The sequence below is a fragment of the Puma concolor genome, chromosome C1, assembly GCF_028749965.1.
Source record: "Puma concolor isolate L17-30 chromosome C1, mPumCon1.1.hap2, whole genome shotgun sequence".
In the NCBI taxonomy this organism is placed as follows: Eukaryota; Metazoa; Chordata; class Mammalia; order Carnivora; family Felidae; genus Puma; species Puma concolor.
Window position 1 is genome coordinate 110,929,196 of NC_141674.1, and position 23,318 is coordinate 110,952,513.

At 48.2% G+C, this 23,318-nt stretch overlaps 1 long non-coding RNA gene across 1 annotated transcript in view; it reads right to left on the reverse strand.

Annotated features, from left to right (window-relative positions):
* Positions 1-2,002: 2,002 nt before the first annotated feature.
* Positions 2,003-23,318, reverse strand: part of LOC147578385 (uncharacterized) — a 115,259-nt gene continuing 93,943 nt past the window's right edge. Inside the window, exons 2-5 of the long non-coding RNA XR_015254256.1 lie at positions 5,700-5,885; positions 2,700-2,763; positions 2,409-2,615; positions 2,003-2,142 (exon numbers count right to left, since the gene is read on the reverse strand). This is a non-coding gene — a long non-coding RNA (uncharacterized LOC147578385). The remainder of the gene's footprint in view (positions 2,143-2,408; positions 2,616-2,699; positions 2,764-5,699; positions 5,886-23,318) is intronic.

Genomic DNA, 23,318 nt, shown 5'->3' on the forward strand with positions numbered 1-23,318 from the left:
AAATCTGTAGCTCTGAGGTGACATTAGTTCATTTCCAGAGTTTAGCTATAAAAAACAGACTGAGTTATGGTGTGTTAGGTCTCAAGCAAATTCACACTGGCCTCTATTAAACTGTATGAGGTTAAGAAATATATTGGATTCTGGGGGCATATATTCTGCTAGCCAAAATTACACACTAGCCATTTGTCATATCTGTGTGGGCGTTCTTAAATCAAGGCTCTAAAGGTGAATGCATTTGTTGGAATTATATCACCAATGTCTGTCATGACACAATTCATGGTGGCAGGAAGAGGGGGTCTTGATGGGAGTCCCTTCCCAATCGGCTCTGCAGAAGAGCACAGACTCAGGTGTCTATCACAGGGAAGCCAAGTAGCAAACAATCCCCATCACAGTAAATCATTTTGTTAAATGAACCAAGTAAATCCCCAGCAACGCAATATTAAAGTTGCAAATGTATTCACTGGAAAAGCAGAAGGTGAGCAGGTTCCCACAGAAAAGGGAAACTGCCCAGACGCTACTGAGCAGAAGGGAGTATGCTTCTCTCAGCCTTCCATCAACACTCAGAGCTACATGCATACTCTTGATTCTGAAGCCTATTTTCCCAACACATGCAGATCTTCCAGCACCCACACAACAGCCACTGCAGACCATATGCTCAGAATGTCAGAACTGGGAGGGATCAGAGTCCAGCCCCCTGATTTTTCAGACTGACACACTAAGGCATTACAATGGGGGGGGGGCAAGTCCTTAGGCTTCCTCTCATGGAGAAGTCACATCATGTACCCCCTCCCTGCATCCCTGTTTGCCCATGGAATCAGATGGAATGGATGGCCAGGGCTGCTTTAGAAGAAGACAGCAGTGATCCTCAGGAAGACATTCTTTTCTACCCAGGAGTGAACGAACTACCACCACCTCTCCTCCCCCTGCTCCTCCTCCATCTTGCTGGGAGCTCAGAGAAAGTCATCAGAGCCAGGACCCCCACATCAGACCTGTGAATCCACTTACCCAGACAGCTCAGCCACTGCTTCCAAGTTACCCAGCTTATTATGGGCACCGTCTGTATGAACAGCTATAACACAAACACACATGCACACATGTATGCACACACGCAAGCACTCTTCCAGGAGCATTTGTCAGAACCTGAAGGTAAGACTGGAGCCATCCATTTCCTCCTCGTATTTTATATTGACTATAACATACTTTAAAACACTTGAGAAGAGTGTGCCAGAAGTCAACTTTAGTCTATACCCTTGGGTGCTTGGGTAGCATTAAAGGGACCCTAATCAGAAACAGAAACAATTACAAAGATATCACTAAGTCTGAACCAGGTGACACTTAGTTAGCAGAGAGTATGTTAGAAGTAGACTTTTATTGGTGGGATAAAAGCTTAATAAATGGGGTTGGCTACAAAAACAGGTCACACCACCTTTGCACATAGAGTTGTGAAAGGCCTGTAGGTGAGGGAAGAGATGTAGCAGTGTCCTCCAGTCAGGGACATGACTGGGCAGCAAGAGGCCAGCGTTTCTGGAACAGTGAATGGGGAGGGGCACTCTCAAAACTCAAAACAGGAGAAGGTGCCTGCTCACCTGTCCTCTCACAGCCTGGGAAAGTGACCCACAGTCAGCAGAGTTGAACCAGACTCCTGGAGAGGACCTGGCCCTCAGGTTTCAGGATCTTAAGCTGCTTGGTTAGAGATACACCCATCCCTTCCTTGGCAAGATCAGGGGACTGCCAAGGTGTTGCTTACAACAGCTTCACTCCATGGCCCCTTGACCTGTAGGGTCTTCTGCTACACAACGTTCATTTTTAGGTGGTCCCAGACCCTTCCCTGGGATGATAGCCTGAATCCCAGACCCAATGGAGACAACTTATGAGGAGGAAGATGGTCCTCTGAAGTTGTCTTCCCCTTTTGCCAGAAGGAGGCCTTAATGCAGCCCTCATTCTGACCTCTTCTCAGGAGGGCCTGCAGGGAACTTGCCTACAGAGGTTCTGCTTACCTCTCAGGTTGGTGAAAAGGGAAGAGAAGTCCTTCCCATAGGAAAGGATGAAGAGATACTGCATGATGGCCAGGCCACTTCCAGGATTTGCCAACTGAATGTGAGACCAGCCAGGGGGCTCATATGCTTCCTTCAGTACTTTTAGCTGTTCAAATGGAGACACAAAGTGGGTGGAGAATAAGGTTTAATCACAGCTGTGGATTTTTTGAGCTGTGGAAAGGAAATACTGACTCCAGGTGGGCCAGAAGGAAGGACATCCTGAGCAGAGGGATGGAGCAATGCTGTCCACTGAGTATATCTTCCAATCATACCACAGCGTGCTCCCCACCCCACCTGCTCTTTTACACAGTTTACTGGATGCTCCTCCCATTTAGAGCCTTGAGTTCTTTAGGGAGTGGGGCTGGGACTCACCTGTAATCAATAAAATGCAGTGGACATGATTTCCCAGGATTGGTCAAAAAAGGGCCTATTAGGCTGGACCCAGGCCATGAGAGCCCTTAGTGCAGCCACATGAAACACCTGCCATCTTCTATGGCTCCTCCTGGAGGCCTCCAGATGATTCCAGCCTTAGCCTACCCCTTCTCACAGCAGAGATGCAGGACCAGATTGCCCAGGAATCTAAGGAAGATAAGTAATGCCGCTGGCCAGAGGGCTTCTCTGCCCTCATTTGGGCTTAGGAGCAGAGGCACAGCTGGCGCTCACCTGGCATGAAGGCTGGGTCTCCCAATGGCACCTTCCCATCTGGTCCCATGTGAGAACTGGCGAGCTGGGACAGAAGGCAGTAATTCAAACAGATCATGAAAAGGGCTTTGTTGTTGTCACCCTGAATTGCTCCCTTTGGGGGTGTCTCCACATGTCTTCTTTCTATGAGGTCTCAAATGTCTTATTTCTATGGGTGGGTGACATGTCTGCAGAGTGGCTTGTGTCCAGGCTTCAGGTCCAAGCCAGATCTCAGAGACACACTCCTAAGTCAGAGAAGCATCACCTGCACCCACCTGCTCCTTCTCTTTTCCTTCTGTTAAAAGAGAAAAAGAAGCAACAGGCTCCAAATTGAGTAACTTGTGCTAAGCCCATGTCACCACACCAAGACTTAATGTCTAACCTAATTGCGGTTTCAGCCTCTCCAGGAATATAATTGCAACCAGTCAGTCTGGAATTTTCTGGTCGGCACTAGTGAGGTAATCCACCTGATAGAACCCTGCTGTCCCCAAAGGCAGTTGACCTTGCCTGAAAGAATTCTTTTTTTTTTTCTAATAACTTCCTTATCCCACCTCCTTCTGCCTGAAAAAGCTTCCATTTTGTACAGTTCCTCCAGGCTCCTTCTGATGTGAGATTGTTGAGCCCAACAGTCATAGAAGAATTCTTGAGACATTTTACAGTGTAAAAAGGTGATTTTATTATAGCACAGGGACAGAACCCATGGGCAGAAAGGGCTGCATTACAAGTGTGAAGAGTGATTATATAGGGTCTTCTATCCTATGGAGGGGAAGGTGACATTAGGGTTCCAAGAAACTGAGTCTATAGGTTTGTGAAGGTTAGAGTTCTAATTATTCTCAAGATTGTGCTTTTCTTTTTTTTATATTTATTTATTTTTCAGAGAAAGAGAGACAAAGCACGAGCAGTGAAGGGGCAGAGAGGGAGGGAGACACAGAATCTGAAGTAGGCTCAAGGCTCTGAGCTGTCAGCACAGAGCCCGATACAGGGCCTGAACCCACAAACCGCAAGATCATGACCTGAACCAAAGTAGGATGCTTAACCGACTGAGCCACCTAGACACCTCTTATTTGTTTTCCTTAAGTTTATTTATTGGCAGGGGGTGGGTGCAGGGAGGGCAGCAGGGAGAGAGGGAAAAAGAATCTAAAGCAAGGTCTGGAGCACAGAGCCCAATGCTAAGCTTGATCTCACAAACTGTAAGATTGAAACCTGAGCTGAAATTAAGAGTCAGACCCTCAGTCAGTTCACTGAGCCACCCACTCACCCCAAGATTGTGCTTTTCTTGTAAATCAGTAAGACCCTGACAAACTGAGTTTCACATCCTTCATGACTGTGATCTTTATCAGCTGACCATTTGTTTTTCCTTTCTTTCTTCTTAGGCAGTCATGAGTGCCTGGAGAATGTCACACACATCCCACCTTGGGGTGGGGGGGCAGTTTGTGGAGTATTAGTTTGCCTTTATCCCTCAGCTTGCCTTTTGTTATCTCATCATTTCCCCCCCTGAACAATTTTGACCTTTAAATTTTTAAGGTTGTTGAAGACAGAAAGTCCCATCTTGTGTAGCTTCTTCCTGCTGAATAAGGGCATAGAGATGTCCCTACCTATGGGTCAACATTGGAAGTCAGGGACGTATAAGGGAGTTAATAAGGTGGAGGCAGCTGAGTCCAATGTGGACAGCCAAGAAGTATCTCTGTGGGTGGTAAGGCCCATCTGTCGATGTGAAGTTAACGTAGTGAAGTAGTCTCAGTACCAAGTGGAAAACATTGAAAAAGGCAACATATTAGGATCAGTATGGCTATAAGAATGAGAAGCCCAGCAAAGAGACCCTTAATAGTTGACAGCAGTCCTCCCCTAAACCAGGAACTTGACCAGTCATTGAAAGAGAGGGAAGGATTCTATAGAGCCTCAATTTGAGTATTCACATCAGTTAGTAATCATGTCACATTTCTGTGATAATCTGGAGTATATTCATATTACTCTGTTTTCATGAAGCATAGGTTCCTGCTTGAGCTGCAGCCAGGATATCAAGGTTTTGGAGGACCACATTTTGAATTTGTGGGTGACTACGAGTTGGATCTGGTTAAAGGTGGCCAATGTATGGTTGGCTAAAGCCTCTATTTGCAATTTTATATCAATAGAGGTGGATCCTGGGACAAATATGGCTAAGGGATAAACCATCAAGAAGCCCTCTTTGTTTGATGTCTAACTTTAACAATATCCTAATTACAAGGAATCATTGGCAAGTGGGAGAAGATTTGCCTGGGAATGTGGGCATCCTCAAGTGCATCATCCAATCCAATCATAAAGAAATGGGGCCATCCATTATCTCCACAGGTCCACAGTTAGCCCCATGGAGTGGGATATGCTCCAGCTTTTAAGGAGCAGTTTTGTCATCCAGCCACACAGAATTGGTCAAGGTTATAGCTGAGTTATACAATTACTAGGGAATCCATCCCATTTTCCAGCTGTTCAAATAATCATATGCCCATGGGGTCCTGTTATTATCCCCACAGAATAACAAGCAAGACATTTGTCTACACATGAGCTATTGTGGCAGTTTCTCTGAAGTTTATCTCAAGTTGTCTAGCTTAGGCAAACAACAAACATTTCAAGACCATCAGATCTAGAATTTGGCATCTGCAAAGATGTATTATTGAAACATACTTTTTCTCTCCAAAATCACCCTTATTTCCAAAGATAGCCAAATCAAGACTAATTTGTTGGAAAAATAAGTTCAATTTTATCAAATGCCTAAGTATTTTCATTAGCTCATCAAGAATGGTAATTGATCACATAGAACTTTTAAAATTGGCTTTGCTGGAGCTTTTTATAAGGAATCTTGATTGAACTTTTAGTAGCTTCTCTGGATCAAAAGCCAAGCCAAATATTTGCCAGCAATCCTGTGGATTTGGGTGAATTCCTCTTCTCAAGATCCCCCAAATATCCTAAAGTTCCTGCACCTGCCAAGAAGTGACATTCTTTACTCACCTGGTAAGGCTGCTGGGACTCTGTAAGCAAGGTGTCAGGCCAACATTTCCAAGAGCCTCCATGTTTCATAAAAGTCAACCTTAGTTTCTTAAAACTGCATGGTCATATCTGAGTCTATGTATATCTCTCAAACATGACATTCCAGTCAGAAGCCTTGGTAATATAACAGATGTTTCCAGTGGTGTCCTGTTACAAGGAGAACAGATTCTCATTGAACTTATGCAAACAGCTGTAATTGCCATGAAAGAAAGAATATTCACTGAGCACTTCTGACTTTCAGAGTATTCAGATAGAGAGAAAAGGTAAATACTTCAATTTGTTCACAAAGCAATGTTTTATCCTGTCATAATCTGGAAGAGCAAACACAGAAACAGCAATGTTTCAAACAAGAGTCACAAAACTAGAATCATCTTCCTCAGTTCATTATAATATAGCTGACAAGGAAATCCAGTTATTTCTGTGACACTTCAATAATCAGAAAGTTCAGTGACGACCTATTGCCAAAACATTATCATTATCTGTTTGACTGCTTTCCAAATAACTTAACATACCACATAAACAAGCCTAATTGGTCAAAGAATTCATTTACAATTCACATCTTGGGAAAGTTTGTTAAAACACTCAGAAAGTTATAAAGCACATGCCTACATAGGATTATGGATCATTATAAAACTTAAAATTTAATTATTTATTTAACCAAAGTGGCAATAAGAGATTCCAAAGGCATATATGAAGGGTATATAGTTGTTAGCAAAACTTAGCTCCTTTAACATTGAGAAGTTTTAACTATCTTAAGTAACCAAAGACCTGATAAAGACAAAACATAGAAACTTTGGTTTTCCAGGCAAAGAAAAGAGAAAAAACTTTGTTTACATTTTTTTTATCAAGTTCAAACCAACAATCCAAGAAAACTTTGTCTTTTTAATAGAAAGTAAAGCAGAATTTCAATCTTATACCAGTGTACTTTTAAAATATTTTCATTTCAACTTTAGTCCATCCTAACTGCATATAAAACTCCTTTCCAAAGATTTCCCTTCACAAATCCTCTACAACTTTCTTTTTCATTCAGATTTTGTCTCAAGCCTTTTCTTTCCAAACAGCTAGTCTCATTTTAGGACAGAATTACTTCATTTTACCTTGACAAAAATGTATTCCCATTTCTTACATCTTTATCTACACATCACCTATTCTTTTACATACTGAGTTGCTTTCCTTATTTCCGTTGGTCTTCATTACATTTAGCAGAAATTTAACTCTTAGAAACCTTAGTCTCCAGTGAAAACTAACTAGATGTGGAGGGGATCACATTAGACCAATGAGGGAGAAACCTCACATGGGAGTCTTAAGATTGGTACCTGCCCTGGGGACTTAGGTGGCTGTCCTGTGCCCAAGACAGACAACTTTAAGTACAGAAACAAAGAGAGAGCATCAAGTTTCTGGGTCTTATTACCATTCTGGTCAGGGTACTACCTTCCAGCTGAAAAACAGGCTTTCTCCTCCCCCTAGAGCAGCCATGAGCTAGAAGATTGCAGCCTGAGCAATCAACAGGAAAGTGTTTCAATAAGACCGTACTCCTCAAAATACCCTTGGAATGAAAGTAAGGAAGAGGAAGTAGTCACTAAGTTCGCATCAAAGCTCGAAGCCCAGATGAAGGAAGATGTAGAATCCCTGTATCAGGGCCACCAAAATATGATGTGGGAGCATTGGGCCCAATGGTCAAGAAAGAATTCTTGGGACATTTTATAGTGCAAAAAGGTGATTTTATTAAACCCCGGGGACAGAACCCGTACACAGAAAGAGCTGCATTCAAAGTGTGAGGAGTGACTGATTATGTAAGGTTTTCTATCCTATGGAGGGGAAGGTGACATTAGGGCTCCAGCACACTGAGTCTATAGGTTTCTGCAGTTCTGACTATTCTCAAGATTGTGCTTCTGTTGTAAATCATTAAGACCTATGGGGCGCCTGGGTGGCGCAGTCGGTTAAGCGTCCGACTTCAGCCAGGTCACGATCTCGTGGTCTGTGAGTTCGAGCCTCGCGTCAGGCTCTGGGCTGATGGCTCGGAGCCTGGAGCCTGTTTCCGATTCTGTGTCTCCCTCTCTCTCTGCCCCTCCCCCGTTCATGCTCTGTCTCTCTCTGTCCCAAAAATAAAATAAAAAACGTTGAAAAAAAATTTAAAAAAAAAAAAAGAAAAAAAAAAAAAAAGACCTAACAAGCTGATGGAGTTTCATGTCCTTCATGACTGTGATCTATATCAGTTGACCAGTGGCTTTTTCCTTTCTTTGTTCTTGGGCAGTCATGAGTGTCTGAGAAATGTCACACACACCCCACTCCCACCTGGAGGGGACAGTATGTGGAGTGTCAGTTTGCCCTTTGCCCTCAATTTCATCCCTTCCTTTCTGCTAGATGGAATGTTGCTTGATTCACAAGTCCTTGAATAAAGTCAATCAGATCTTTTCATTTACTCAAATGAATTTTGCTTTTTAACCCCTCCCTTCCATATAATTAACAAAGGCTTCCTCTGTCACCAGTGCTCCACAGAGCAACCTCAAACCTGAACACACAGGGTGGGTGCCTGATGACCTGGCCATGTTCATTCTGCACAGGAGAAGCTGGAATCAAATCACCAGGCCCAAGTACCAGTAACATGAGTAACACACTGTTTTCCCAAGATAAAACCAAACTCCCTAATGAAAGGAGGCCCCTTTAGGATGCACTCCTTGTTTTCTGGTACAAAAAAACCAGGGATGACCTCAGGGCCACTTGGGACTCCAGCTCTTTCTCACCAAAGAGCATGAGGACAGAAGAGGAGATCCTATCTGAAATGCATTGATCCTTCTCTGCTTTTGTCCCAAGCAGTCCCTGTAGGGGTGATCCTTACAATGAACATTTGGATCTAAAAGCAAACTGCCATTTCAAAAGTTACCAGCACATTCTGCATTTGTAGAGGAGACAGGAATTAACCTCGAAGTGCAACTGCCCCCTTTGTTCCAGGGAAACCCTGGGTGGCTCTTTTAGTTATGCAAATATGAGGCTGAGGTGGTGAATGCCCACCCACTGCCCTGGGGGAGACTCAATACAGCAACTGATTCTGAATGCAGAATGTGAGCTGGGTTTAGAGAGAGAGTACTCTTCAGTTAGAGAAGTGTGTGTGTGTGTGTGTGTGTGTGTGTGTGTGGTTCTAAAAGCCTGCCAGCATCCCACCCAGCTGGGCTCAGTGAGGCCCCATGATGTATTTCTATTTATGATGGAATGAGATACAGACAAAGAAGCAGAAACTCTGCAAGTATGTGACCGCTTCCTTGAGGTCCTGGACTTTTACTAACAGAATATAAGGCCCCTCCCCCACCTCCTCATCAATCTGGAGAGGAGGCTGGGCCAGTGGTTAGTATTTGGAGAGGTGAGTCAAAGGGAAGAACTGACCCTCTTTAGGAGAAGGGTCAGTTTGCTCTGGATTGACATGTGCAGAGATGTCTGAGACAGCATGAATGAGCTCTGCCTTGCAGTAGGGAGGTCAAGGTCTCAGCCAGAGAGAGGCTTTAGACCTGGAGAAGAGACTGGATTTCAGCCCCTGCTTGGCCAGCGCCTGTGCAGTGAAAAACCTGCCCACCAGGACAGGACTGCCTTGATGGTGAGGAGATGGGGACATGGAGTTAAGAAGCCCCTTTAGAATCAAACCATAATAGCTTTTGAAAGCCAGGTCTCAGTCTTGTGTCTTCTCTAAATTTTTTTGTGGAAAAGGAAAGAGAGAAAGCCCAGACAGAGCAATTCTCATGTTCACCTCCACAAAACCATTTATCTCCATTGTGTAATTTTCCCTGGCGACTGCATCTGACCCCAACTAATTAGCACTTTTGCAGTAAGCCAACCAGTTCTTGGAAAGAACAAATAAATTGTATGCATGCTCACGTGTGTGTGTGTGTGTGTGTGTGTGTGTGTGTGTGTGACCCTCCTCATAGCAGGACAGGGAGGGGTAGATGCGGAAGGGGGCAGGGGAGGGGAGAGGAGGAGCCTGGTGGGGTGATAGCAGGCACAGCACAGAGAAGCATGGAGTTGTCCAATCCTCATTCAGAGGCAGTGAAAATCCAAGAAGGAAAATGAAACAAAGAACAGATTTCCCAGTTGGGCATGCAAGCACAGGAGTCCCACAATGATTAATGATGCGAACAGACCACAGAGACTTCTCAGGTTTCTGTGCAAATGAAAAGAAAAATTTGAAAATGTGGCTGAAACCCAAGCCCCAAATGTCAGTGTAATCTGAGGAGCCTCTGCTCAGAGCAGGGAGAAAATCAGTCTCTGGGGGGCATAACGTGGCCATCCTGAGAGTTGCTGCCTGAGCTCAGACTGAACTAAGGGGTTTGTGGAATAGGATTCCCCACCGTGGGTGGGGCTCAGGGCAGCAACAGCAGAGAAGGTTCTGGAACATTTACTGAGCACTGGCAACACAGTGCCTCCCTGACCAGGGAACACAGGGAAACCTCAGGAAACCTTAACTTGGGGCATCTAAGGATAGAATTTCAGGAGACCCCTGAATGTGGGAACAGGGGAACAAAAACATTTTATCTTTTTTTTCACCAAGCTCTAAGTGAAATCAGCACTTCCTTTCATCATGAATATGAGCAACAAACTAGAGTAAGGTTAGCAGTACCGTGACTGCCACCTGAAGAAGTCACTGGTATTTTCCTCTCATGCAGCAGGTGCCACAGACATCTCAAAATATCCTTCACCTACCTCATCGTTACTTTGAAACTATGGTAATCATTAGACCCGTGCTAATCTTCTATACAACATGTTGAGAAACACAGATGCTGCTGGAACTCAAACTTGCCTTTTAAATGTTTCGATAACTGTATTTCAATATAACTGGCTTCCTTTATAACCCTATGGATTTTATCTGATGCATTTAAAACCATTATTTGAGAAGGGAACCATAAGCTTCACCACACTGCTAAAGGTAGTTACAACTGCACAGAGTGGTTACAAGGCCAGGCTAACTCTTGCATATTGCTTTGTCTAATCCTCATGACATGTTTTGAACAAGATGTGAGCAAGCTCAGGCTGCCCACCTGTGGTGGGGCAGAGTCACAGAGTTGGCTCACTCCAGTGCTGAGGCCAGTCCACCGGTACCCACGGCATCTTCCGGAGTGCACTGCTCCATTGCTGCTTCCTCCTCTCCCCTCCTGTGGGATCACCCACCCTCCCACTTTGCCAAGGCCAGCTCTGCTTCCCTCCAGAACTCCCATGGACCAGAGCTGGGGGGTATTTGAGATGAGTACAGGGCTTCAATGGTCTGTAAATCTTGCTAAGGACTCAACCTGTGAGTTAAAAGACTTTTGGAACTAGAAGATTTTTAACAATGTCCAATATGGGGGAGAGGCTGGTCCACACAAGCACTGAACTCTAGTCTGTTTTCTGTCAGCCTCCCCCACTAAACTGCTTGCTCCAAGGTTACTAGGACTGTGTCTGTGGCATTTGCCATTGTTCTTCAGGTGGCTAGTAGGCAGCGGCATACAGGAGGAGCTGTGACACTGTGGCTGAGTAAACGAATGAATGAATGACTGAATGAACTCATTTCATCCGTGGGTAATGTGGTAAATTGTATTTTTTAAATGGCACCACAATCTCTTTCAAAACACATCCTTTTCTTCCAATGTGTTTTTGGTTCTTTTACATAGAGAAAGTGGGGGCTGTGTTTCCATTGCTTTGGATCTGGAAATGTCTGTGACTACAGGGAAGTGACACAAGGCAATTTCCAAAGTTAGGTCATAAAACGCAATACCACTTCCACCTGGTCCCAGACAGAACCCACTACCATGCTGTGAGGAAGCCCAGACAAGCCACATGAGAGGCCACATGTACATGGTGCATCCACAGCCCTAGCCGAGGCCCAAGCCCACAGCAGTATCGCCTGCCGAGCATGTGAGCAACCGGCCTTCAGTGACTTCAGCCTCCATCTTTAAGCCTCCTGGGCCAGCCCCCAGACATCATGGAACAGAGACTGGCCATCCCCACCGTGTGCTGCCTGAACTCCTGACCCACAGAGTCATGGGCATGACTAAAGGGGGTCGTATGCCGCTAAGTTTTGGGGACTACTTATGCAGCATGGATAACTGGCAGAGGTTCCAAGGTGAGTGAGCCAGGGGCCCAGGCCTGGAAGGACTACACCTGAGAAGGAATGTAGGGGGGCCAGAGGGGGGCATTGAGGGTGGCACGCTGGGGTTCCTGCCTGGGAGACACCTGGATAGTTGTCTGGAGACCATGGCTGGGTGAACGAGAGAGGCAGTTCTGGGGAAGGGAGGAGAAGGTGGTAGGGGGGCAGCAGGGGCTAGACCAGGCCCCCCCAGGGCAGGGGCAGTGCCAGGAACCTGAGCCTGGAGAGCCCTGTGGCCACAGATCTAGTGCTCCAGAGTAAGACAGGAAGCTCTGCTCACAGGCCCAGGGGCACATGGCACTGCCGGGTATGAGGGCTGCTCAGAACCAAAGAAGCCCCAGAAGAGACCACTGGGGATGGAGGGCAGAGAAGTGTGCAGCCTCCACCTTCCCCAGGCAGGCAGCTCTTTCCCTCCACGGACACATCTGTATAGCAGCCTGAGTGCCTTGGCTCCCAGGCCCCAGCAGGGGCCTCTTAGGCACCAAGACATTCAAGAGGGCACTTGGGAGCTGACAAACCTAAGCCTGTCCTGGCTGGGTTGCCCTGGCCATCTCTGAGCCTCAGCAGCTTACCAGTAAAGGGTGATGTCACCATCTTGCCAAGATCAGAAAAGACCTTTGTGCCAAGTCACCCTTGCAGGGCCTGACTGGCGCTCAGTGCTTGCTTATTTCCTTCTCTTCCTGAGAACCAAAGAAGTCAGGGTAGGGAAGAGGAAAACAGCAGCCCAGGAGGTCCTGCCGTAGGGGCAGGAATGTGCCAGGACCTCAGGGTCAGTGTAGCCCCTTGGGGCAGGCCACCCGGCTGGAAGGAGTTTATTTAGCAGAGCTGAGGGTCCACTGAAGAGAGTACGTGGCGTGGTGGTGCGGGCTATCCCTCTATCTCCACAGAGAGCAGCTGAGTGTGTGGTCAGCCAGGCTGTGTGTTCCTAATGAGCAGCATATTTCCACAGGCTGGATCCTTGACCCTCCTGCCTGGGGAGGTGCTGCCACGTCCCCCTCCCCACTCCCTCCTCACACATTCCTGAGCCCTCAGCATAACTTCTGGGAAGGGCTATGGATGCGGCACTCTCTCCATGAGCTATCCCACATGGCCACCTTCTCGAACTCCATCGTCCTGACTAGCATCCCTTTGCCATGTACCCTTTGCCATCTGCAAAGTGCCATCCCATTACTTCATGTCTCATGACCCCATGACTCTGGCGTGTTCACTTTGACTTAATCGTTTTAACACCCAGGCTGCATACTGTGTTGGCAAATCTGAGAGTCTTTGCAGTTGGGAATGAGTCAGAGCTATGGTCCCCAGCACAGCAGAGCTCATGGGCCTGCACAAGCCAACTAGAAGAAGAAGGGAGAGAAAAGTCATGGAGAGCAAAAGGGCCAGATGCTACAATAGGCAGGTGACTGAGCAGCAGCAGGGAAGCTGCTCTGTGTAGTCTCCCCGGTGGCAGCCTCCGCTGCTCTCGAGCCAGTAGCAAGGAAACATCTCAGCTCACATGCAGCTCACCCACCAGGACCCACAGAACCGGCAGGAGACTGATGTTGCCACAGCTCCTGGGAACAGCTAAGAGGCAGTGGGGATCAATACTGCAGACACTGACTCTCTTCCCAAGCATCCTGATGCTGGCACGACAGCCATCACCTCACTTCAAGGTTCCTTGGGAGAAGAGAGAGCCTGGCCCTTCTTACAGAGTTGGATTCAGATTCCTTTAAGAACATTTTTCCTTCCAAGAAAAACATACAACAGGAAGCTAGCTGTTCCTAGGAGGAGGGACTGTGTCTTCCACCAGGAAGGAGACCCCTACCCACTCTGCCAAGTGCGCTGAACCCCTTCACAGCACTGTTAACTCATGCCAGCAAAAGCCTGGACCCACACACACATGCGGAGGTCTCTGGGGAAGGTAACATTTTCACTAATGAAGTATTGTCCCCACTGCCCCTTGATTTGCTTCACAGCCCTGCTTTGTTTTCAATGTGCATTAGTTTTCTACTGCTACTAGTATTGGGGGGTCCCCAGGACCTCTCTCAGTTGATAAGTCACTACAAGGACTCACAAAACTCAAAAAAGCTGTTGATGCCAACATTTAGGGGGTGTTGCCATGATAGGATATGCGTCAAAATCAACACAGGGTAAAGGCAACAAGGTGGCTCCAGGAGAGACTGGGCATAAGTGTCCAGTGTCCACTCCCAGTGGGGTCACATGGACAGTACTTAATTCTTCCAGTGAGGACATGTGACTATGTGTGTGCAGTGTGGCCATACAGGGTGTCTTCTGGGGCCAGTCACACAGGCATGGCGAGCCCATGTGAATGACCTTAGTGACTCAGTCTCTAGCCCTGCAGCAGCCAAACTGTGCACAGCGTGGCCCAGGGCCTAGGCAAAGAAAAATGAGCACTCATCATTGTTATGGGCTGAATTGCATCCCCCCCAAATGTTTTATGTTGAAACCCTGATCCCCAGCACCTTGGAATATGACTCTATTCGGGGATGGGGACTTTAAGGGTATGATTAAGTTAGATGAGGCTGTTAGGGTAGCCTTTATCCAACGTGACCAGTGTCCTTATAAGAAAATCGGGACACACAGAGACACCAGGGGAAGTGTAAGTACCAAAGAAAGACTGTGTGAGGGCACAGCAAGACAGTGTCCATAGGCAGGCCAAGGAGAGAGGCCTCAGGAGAAACCACACCTGCCAACACCTTCATCTTGCACTTCCAGCCTCCAGAATGTGAGATAACTTTCTGTGGTTGAAGCCACTCAGCCTGTGACTCTTTGTTATGGCAGTCCAAGCAGACTGAGACAGCCCCAAATCACATTGTTAGTGTATACAGTCTGGCCTGGCCAATGCCTCAGATATACAAAGATATACAAAGACCCTCCTATCAGGCACGCTATTCCAAGGGCTCAGAAGTTAGGCCCCAGGAGCTGAGAAGGGACAGTGTTGCAGGTCTTTGGAAAGTATAGGGTTTGGACAACACAGGCCTGCAGAGCTAATCCTTTACTGTACACAGCTGGAACCAATCACCACCACTTCAGTGGCCCAAGACAACACAAATTCATTACCTTCTAGTTCTGAAGGTCCAAAGTCCACTGCACAGGCATCAAGGTGTCAGCAAGGAGGGTTTCTTACGTTCCAGGGGATCTCAGTGTCCTTGTGGTTGTAGGACTGAGGTCCACACTTTCTTGCTGGCTGCAAACTACTAGAGGCTGCGTGCAGCCCTTGGCTCATGGCCCTCTTCCTGTAACTTCAATCCAAAAAGGGCAATCCCACTCCTAATGTTGCATTAAAGGACTTAGACTTGACCCATATGGATAATCCAGGATAACCTCCCCATCTTGAGATACTTAACCAAATCACATCTGCAAAGTCCCTTTGCCATGTGATAACATATTCCCAGATCCTTGGAACTAGGGGCAGGGTGTTTGCTGCGGGTGGGGCACGGCTGCCACATCAGCTCAGGTCTCCCTGCTGCTTGTCTATGGAAGACAGGCTCCACTGAAGATCTAAAGCCCTCCTCAATATTCCTGGGAAACTCTAGGTGGTTTTCAGACTCTTGCCCCCAGTAGCTCTGGCAGCCTCCTCCCACTGAACTCTTTTCTCTGGTTTCTAAGTCATGTTGCTGTCCATAATCATCATGTGGCAGTGACTGAAACACAGGGATGTCAGGAAGATCCCTGTGACTACACACAAATCTCTTGCCATGGCACAGTCCACATTCCTGGACTGAAACATCTGGTTGGGCCATGCCATGCTGACACTCCTTTCCCTCCTGTCACCTCTGCCTCCTTCCCTTCCAGTCAGAAGACAAATAAAAACAATCTTCCCATTTGCTTTTGCAAATCAACTCCACTCTGCCCATTTCCCACCTATACCCATAGGGCTTCCTTTGCATGGCTCAACACCTATGCCCCCTTCTTCCTCCCAGCTCTGCCTCTGACATGGGGCCAAGGGAAAGTATAATCAGGGTGTTAGGTCCCAACAGCTCCCACATTTTGCCCTAGAAATTGATCCACTGATTTCAATTAGGATCATTTCCATTATAAGGAATCACCAGAGTCAGTTGTAGCAGGTGCCACACACCTCACTGCTGACGGAGGTAGGGAATGAGCACTCAGTGGTATATTTGGGTTGAGTGCTGTCTGGGCCAAGAACAGCAAGTGCAAAGGCCCTGAGGGGACATGCTCCTGGCTAGTTTGAGGAACAGTGTGATGAGTAAGGTCAGGGGAGAGAAGGGCAGGGGTGTGCTCAGAGGCCCTGAACAGGATGGGGCACATGAAGCTCTGGGAAGAGCTCCAGAGACATGCTTCAGAGTTGTTAGCACGTACTTATTTCTGGAATGAGACCCTGAAGAGAGTGAGTTAAGATGGAGGAGAGAAGAGAACTGGGATGAAGTCCCAGGGCCTCCAACACTTGTGGGTCAGGAAGATGAAGAGAGGCCAGGACAGCAGACAGCAGAGGGTGGCCATGGAGGTGGGCAGACAGCCCAGAAGACAGTGACCTGGGAGTGGCCAGCTGTGTTGCATGCTGCTGGGAATGAAGGCAGTCTGCACCCCACGACAGCCATCATGTCTCCAACATGTCCCCAAATAATGGCCAACATCATCTAAGGGGTTCCTGACCATGGCCTTGCAGCTCCCCAAACCCTGAGCTTCCAGGCAGCCTGTGTGCCTTGCTGTCAAACATGAGTGGTCCCAGGACCACCACCCAAGAAGAAAGCCTGGAAGAGCATGGCCAGCACAAAGAGGAAGGGCAATCTGAAACAAAGCACCTATCACTCAGTAAGCAGATCTCCACAAATAACTGTAGGAAGAGACATCCAATTAATGTTCTGGGACAACAGGATGTGATAAGGAAGGCATCCACAGAGTAGGCTGTCATAAAAATAAAAAGCCAGGGAACAAGAAAATACTCTTGAATAGTAGACACACGTTGCCAAAGTGAACAATTTAATAGAAAGATAAAAACAAAAATATTCCCCAGACTGTAGAAGGAAACATTAGCAAAATAACGATAAACCATATAAGAGATCAATCTAGAAGCTCTAACAACTTACCAGTAAAAGTTCCAAAAAAGCAGAACAAACAAAATGAAGGGGAAAAGGTAATCTAAAAATTAAGAGGGAAATTTGCTGAAGTTAAAGGAAGATATGAGTCTTTCAGACAAAAGAACACATCACCTATAAACATTCAACTGTCCTAATAATGTCAAACATCAGAAAAAGGACTTCCAGAAGGCAGAGGAGAGTTCCTTCAAGGCTCTGAGCAGAAATATTTTGTACAGGCGTACAATTGTTTACCTAGCCAAATTATCAGAAAAATGTGAGACCAAAATAAATATCTTTTTAGAAATGCAATGACTGTAAACTTGAGGTCTATATAAAACCCCAATAAACCTGTGTTTGTAGGGAGTTATTCCTAATAGAGTCCAGTAAAGTAAGAGTGAAAACCAAAATATATGAAGACAAAGGACCAAAAAGGTGGAGGTGACCCAGGAGGACCACTGAGCTTCAGGAGGGGACAGGCTCCCAGGACTGCAGGGGCAAGAGGAAAAAGGCTCTAGAGAGGAGGTCTCAGAGCAGATGAGGGGTCTTTAGAGAGCCTTGGGGTAAAACAAAGACACATAAGAAGTAAAAAATGACAGCAACAATAACAATAAAAACACAACTTGAAGCTTCAAGGGAAAACCCTTAGAAGAAAGGCAGGATGCAAATTTAAGATAAACCAAAGCCCAGAGTGATCTGAACAGTCCGGGGTGAGGCAGAGTCTCCATGTGACCTCAGTGTTGTAGAGGGTCCAGACTGGCCACAGAGCTAGAGGACACCCTCCCACATGTCAGAGGCATAGTCAAAGTGGGTATTTGTTCTCAGTGTAGAACTCACTTCTGGACCAAAAGCACAGAGCTTCAGCCCTGGGTCCAGGATGGAACTTAACACACTATGGGTCTTGACAGTATGAGTGAAGGTTAACACACCATGGGTCTTGACAGTATGAGTGAAGGTGGAGCTGACCAAGGCTGGGGGCTCCCCAGGGTGGAGAGGAAGTCTGTGGCCCAGCTCCCCTGAGCACAGCATGGGGGCCCTGCTTATAGGCAGAGGCAACACCACCACAGCTCCCAGCTGCATAGGGTCCGGACAGAAGTGAGGACAGTGATGGGACGCCCAGCGATCCAGGTCTCAGAGCTGCGAGCATCCTGCCCCCTTAACAAGTGAGGCTCAGAGCTGCTCAGCAAAGAGGCCTCGGGTAGCTGGGTCACCACACATGGGACCCAAAAATGGGTGGCTCCACACAGCCCTGAGGGCAAGCATGTCCTTTCTCCCCGTGGCCCTGGAGACTCTGGCAGGCCCCAGGCGTGACCCACAGTGCCACCACCTTAACCACCATGGCAGCCCACCTGGACTGCCCAGGAATGCACACACCTACGCCATCACACATTCCTGTCCTCTGCATCCACCTCCTCCCAGACCTGCCCCTCTGTCAGGCCGCCTCCAACAAAGCCTGCCGTCAGCTGTGGCTTCCACTGTCCTCTCCCACTCCTCACCCCCCAGCAACTGAGTCTTTAGCCTTCAAATGCCATAAACCTGGATCCAGTCACTTCTCTGCCTGCCCTGCCGCCATCCTGGTTCAAGCCCACCCTCCTCTCCTGCCTCCTGATGCACTGCTGTGCTTCTCCAAACCCCTGGCCCTGATAGTCTCCCTACAGCACAGCACCAGAGGGGTCTTGCCCACAGTGCAGGTCAGGCGGGGCCCTCCTCTCTCCAAGCCCCAGCGCCACTGTCTCACTCACAGTGATGGCAAAGTCCCCACAGTTGCCTGTAAGGCTCCATCTGGCCCATCCTATTAGGGCCTCCGAGCACATCCCCTACCCTCTCCCCACTGTCCTCACCCTCTACCCTACTCTCCCTCCCACCTCATTCCACTCTGGATTCCTTGCTGCTCCTCAAACTAGCTGGGAGCATGTCCCCCCAGGGCCTTTGTACTTACTATTCTTGGCCCAGACAGCACTCAACCCAAATATATCACTGGGGGCTCATTCCCTACCTCCTTCAGCAGTGAGGTGTGTGGCACCTGCTACAGCTGACCCTGGTGATTCTTTGTGATGGAAACGATCCTTTGTGACGGAAATCAGTGGATCCATTTCCAGGGCAAAATATGGACCTAGCCGCTCCTGACACCTTAAGGGGTCCATACCCACCAGGAAAGCCTGATCCCAGCTTATCTGAGGACCCACTGCCCACCATTCCTTCCAAGAGCTGTGGGATATGTGCTTTTGGAGGGCTCAGCTGGCTCTCCAGAAGCATTACCACACTCCCAGAGGGCAGCAGGAATGTGAGAAGCACAGAGCCCTGGGTGGGGAGGGTGCTCTGCCTAACCTCACTGAGCAGCTCTGCTCCAGTCAGGCTGGTCACAGCGGGCAGCGAGTGCCAGTGGAACTGGGACTCTGCGCCTCACCAAGATGTCCCCCAATGCCACCGCAACCGCCTTGGCTTTACCAGGACCTCCACACCGCACTGGCAGCAAAGACATCTCAGCTAGAAATATCCACAGCCAGCATGGGGAGGAAAAGACCCAAAAATGCAGGCTTCAGCGGTCTCTCCCACCCACTCCTCCCCCACCACCGCCTTTCCCGCCCCCCATTCTGTCTGCCTTTGGAGTGTCCTCATTTTCTCCCAGCCCCTCCCTCCCTTGTGTTTCTCACCCTCTCCTCCTCCTGCTTAATTTCTTAAAATAGAAGAATTTTGAGAAACAAATTACAGACTAATGGCAGTGTCAGTTCCCAAGAGCTCAGGAAAATGTAGAATTTAATTTTAAGTCTGGGAGAGCATATTTACAGAGTGCGGTTTTTCCCTTCAGGTCCAACGTCATTAAGAAGCTTACAATGCCCAAGGAGCCACGCGGTGCAGGTGCTGATACCACCCGGCTTTGAAAAGTGCCATTTCTTCTTCCTCAGTGGGCAGCCACAACCCACCTCCCCAGTCGCTGAGGTCAACTCCAGGAGGGGTCACGTGGCACAGTTCCCAGGCAGCGGGAGGTTGAGGGTGCGGGAAGGCAGCCCCACGATTTGAGGCAGGAATCCCAAGCCAGAATTTTCTTTTTCATCTTGCTGATGTTGGATCTCATGTTTTGGGAGCTTTTCTTCAAGGCATCTGACATTCATTCATTCATTCATTCATTCACTCGCTCACTAATTTGATGTTTTACTAAGACTTGCAGCGTTTTAGGCACTGAGCATACAAAGTCCCAGGCCTCAACAGTTTATATTCTCCTGGGTGACAGAAGCAAAACAAACAACCAAATAAACCTATGCCAGCTGCTCCAAAGTGTTAGGAAGAAAAACAAAGCGAGTAAAACTGGGGGTGGGGCCAGTTAGAAGAGGTGAGTCAGGGAGGATGGGTCCACCTTGTAAACTGAGCAGAGACTTGAAAGAAGTGTGGAAAGTCTGGGGATGGGTGTCTGGCAGAGGCAACAGTGTTTGAGAAGACCCTGGGCAGAAGCATGCTTGGAACTCTCAGGAAACTACAAGTGGCCAGTGGGGCAAAAGCAGGCATGAGCCAGGGCTGGGGCTTGCAAAAGGGATGAGAGCCACTGGAGGATGGTCACACAGAGGAACTAGGTCTGATTTCATGTCTGGTGTGGAGGAGGAAAAGGACGGAGTACAACCCAAAGCTCTCCCCAGACCACTGCCTCAAGACGTTGGCCTCTTCACTTCTCTGGCTCCCAAAGTGCCCCTGTCTACACAGTTGAGAAGGAGGATTTTGACAATAGTAACGGTTGAGTAATGACCCTCAAAGATGTCCCTGTCTTTATCTCCTCTACGTCCAGATGTGATAAAAATTAAGAATCTTGAGATGGGAGGGGCGCCTGGGTGGCTCAGTTGGTTGGGCATCCAATTTTGGCTCAGGTCATGATCTCATGGTTTGTGAGTTCAAGCGCCACTTTGGGCTCTGTGCTGACAGCTCAGAGTCTGGGGCTGCTTCAGATTCCCTCTCTCTCTGACCCTCCCCTGCTCGTGCTCTCTCTCTCTCCCTCTCTCTCTCTGCTCCTCCCCTGCTCAGTCTCTCTCTCTCTCTCTCTCTCTCTCTCTCTCTCAAAAATAAACATTTAAAAAATTTTAAAAAGGAATCTTGTGATGGAAGATTATTTGGATAACAGATTAGCCTAATGTAAGCACAGGAAGAATCAAAGAGGAGACTTGATGGCAGAGGCAGAGGCTGGAGGACAAGTAATGAGGATGGGAGAAGAGCCACAAGCCTAGGAGCATGGTGGCCTCTAGACCCTGGGAAATGTAAGGGAAGGGACTCTCCCCTGGAGGATCCACGAGAAGCCCGGCCCTAGTAACACCTTAGTACCCAGTGAAGCTGACGTCAGGCACCTGGCCTGCAGGACTATACACTATTCGGTCTGCGTTGTTTCCAGCTGTTCCAAGTGTGTGGGTATTTGTTATGGTAGACACAAGAAGCTCATACAGCTGTCTTGGGTTGGATCCCCTAGAAGCAGAGCCTGGGGTTTGCATGTGCAAGGATGTCAAGACGTGTTGTATGAGCCTTCCCAGAAGCTCTGTGAAGGGCACAGAACAGCTTCCACCTGTAAAAGGGCCAGCATGGGCTGACCTCAGGTAAAGTCATTCTCACTCTGATGGAGGGGGTTGAGGCTCCAGGCACAGACTGCTTGGAGAAGTCGGACTCCCCTGGAGCAGGCAGCCCTTATGTGTCACTCCTGGGGCAAAGGTGTGGAACTCCAAGTTCCAAAGAGGGGGACTGGGGGACACCAGCTCTTGGCACAGTCATACAAGCACCAATGTTCACATGGTGACCCTGGATCAATTTTAGCAGGGCAATGAATGCTCCAAAGACAGCCAATGAAGTAAGGACTGTTATTATCCACATTTCAGAGGAAGAAACTGAGGCACAGAGGCACAGAGCTGCCTAAGTGCTTTGAATGTCCCACGAGGCCACCGGGATCAAACTTTTCCCAAGCACAAGTGTGTGGGCATTCCCGTTCTCCACTACTGGGGAGCCTGCAGTCCTTATCCCAAAAGAGTGGTTCTTGAAAGAGTAAGAAGGAAGTTGTCAGGCTATAATAGGAGTTATCTTTGAGTGGGATAATTACAGATGATTTCTGTTTTTCCTTTATACCCAAATTTCCAATCAGAAATTAGGAATGCAGGGATACCCAGGTGGCTCAGTCAATTGAGCATCCAACTCTCGATTTCTGTTTGGGTCATCATGCCAGGGCTGTGGGATGGAGCCCGTGTCGAGCTCCATGGTAAGCATAGAGCCTGCTTAAGATTCTCTTTATTTCCCTCTGCCCCTCTCCCTTGCTCACTCTCTTTCTCAAGAAAAAGAGAGAGAGGGAAGGAGGGGGGAAGGGAAGGAAGGAAGGAAGGAAGGAAGGAAGGAAGGGAGGGAGGGAGGGAGGGAGGGAGGAAGGAAGGAAGGAAGGAAGGAAGGAAGGAAGGAAGGATGGAAGGAAGGAAGGAAGAAATTAGGAATACAGACCAAAACAAGGCATGTTTTTCAGGGCCCCATAACTGAGCAGAGCTGAGGTAGGAGGAGTGGGAAGTCTCCCTTTAGAGAATCCTCCTGGCACCTGTCCTCTGGGACCCCAGCCCTCACTGGGCTTGTGGGGTAGTATGCCCTAGCAGGACCCACCCCTGGCCTCAGGCAACAGGCCTAGCTGGGCTCCAGGACCCCCTCTCGGGTTGGGGCCTTGAAGCTGGGCCAGCCTCTCTTTGGTGTCTGATCACAAGAGGAAGATCTCAGGGCTGCCCTCATGTGTCCCTTCAAAGGGGCCAGATGGAAAAGCCAGTGTGCAAGAAGAGAAGGGGAGAAAGAAGAGAGCATGGTACTGTCCTCTCATTGAACTTGACATGCAGCCATAATCCTGTCCTTGGGCATTATGATACCCTCAAAACTCATTCCTGTTTGCTTTTACTCAGTTGGCCTGGTTTCCTGTTGCCTCCAGCCCAAGCCATCCCCCATCCAGGACAGAAAGGAGGTTTGTGTTGCCCACCACCATGTGCTGAGCACTGAGCTGGTCAGTGAACATGTCCATGATGCCCTTCTCAGATGTCAGGTGTCTCAGGTTCCCCAGGGGCTGAGGGGGGTGGGGTGGGGGGTCGGACTGTGACCTCTTCTAGGCCAGGACACTGAGGCTTAGAGAAGTGCCCACATACACCCCTTCTGGCAGTTCCTTCCTATTCCCTCCTATTGACCTGCTCTGTGGACCACCCCACATCCCCCAGAATCCCCAGTCAGCAGCCCTCCTAAAAAGCCACCTTGGAAATCCTCATGCTAGGCTTCACTCAACCTCATGCTAGGTTGACATGGAGCAGCCGGGTTTTCCTGAATCTTGGCAAACCCCACCACTCAGGATCTCTGGTGCCATTGAGGGTTTGGTAGCCCAGGAAGCCTGGGATGTGCAGGCCAGCTGCTCTGTGCACCAGATGTGGACAAGAGGACAGTCGGTGGGGTGTGAGT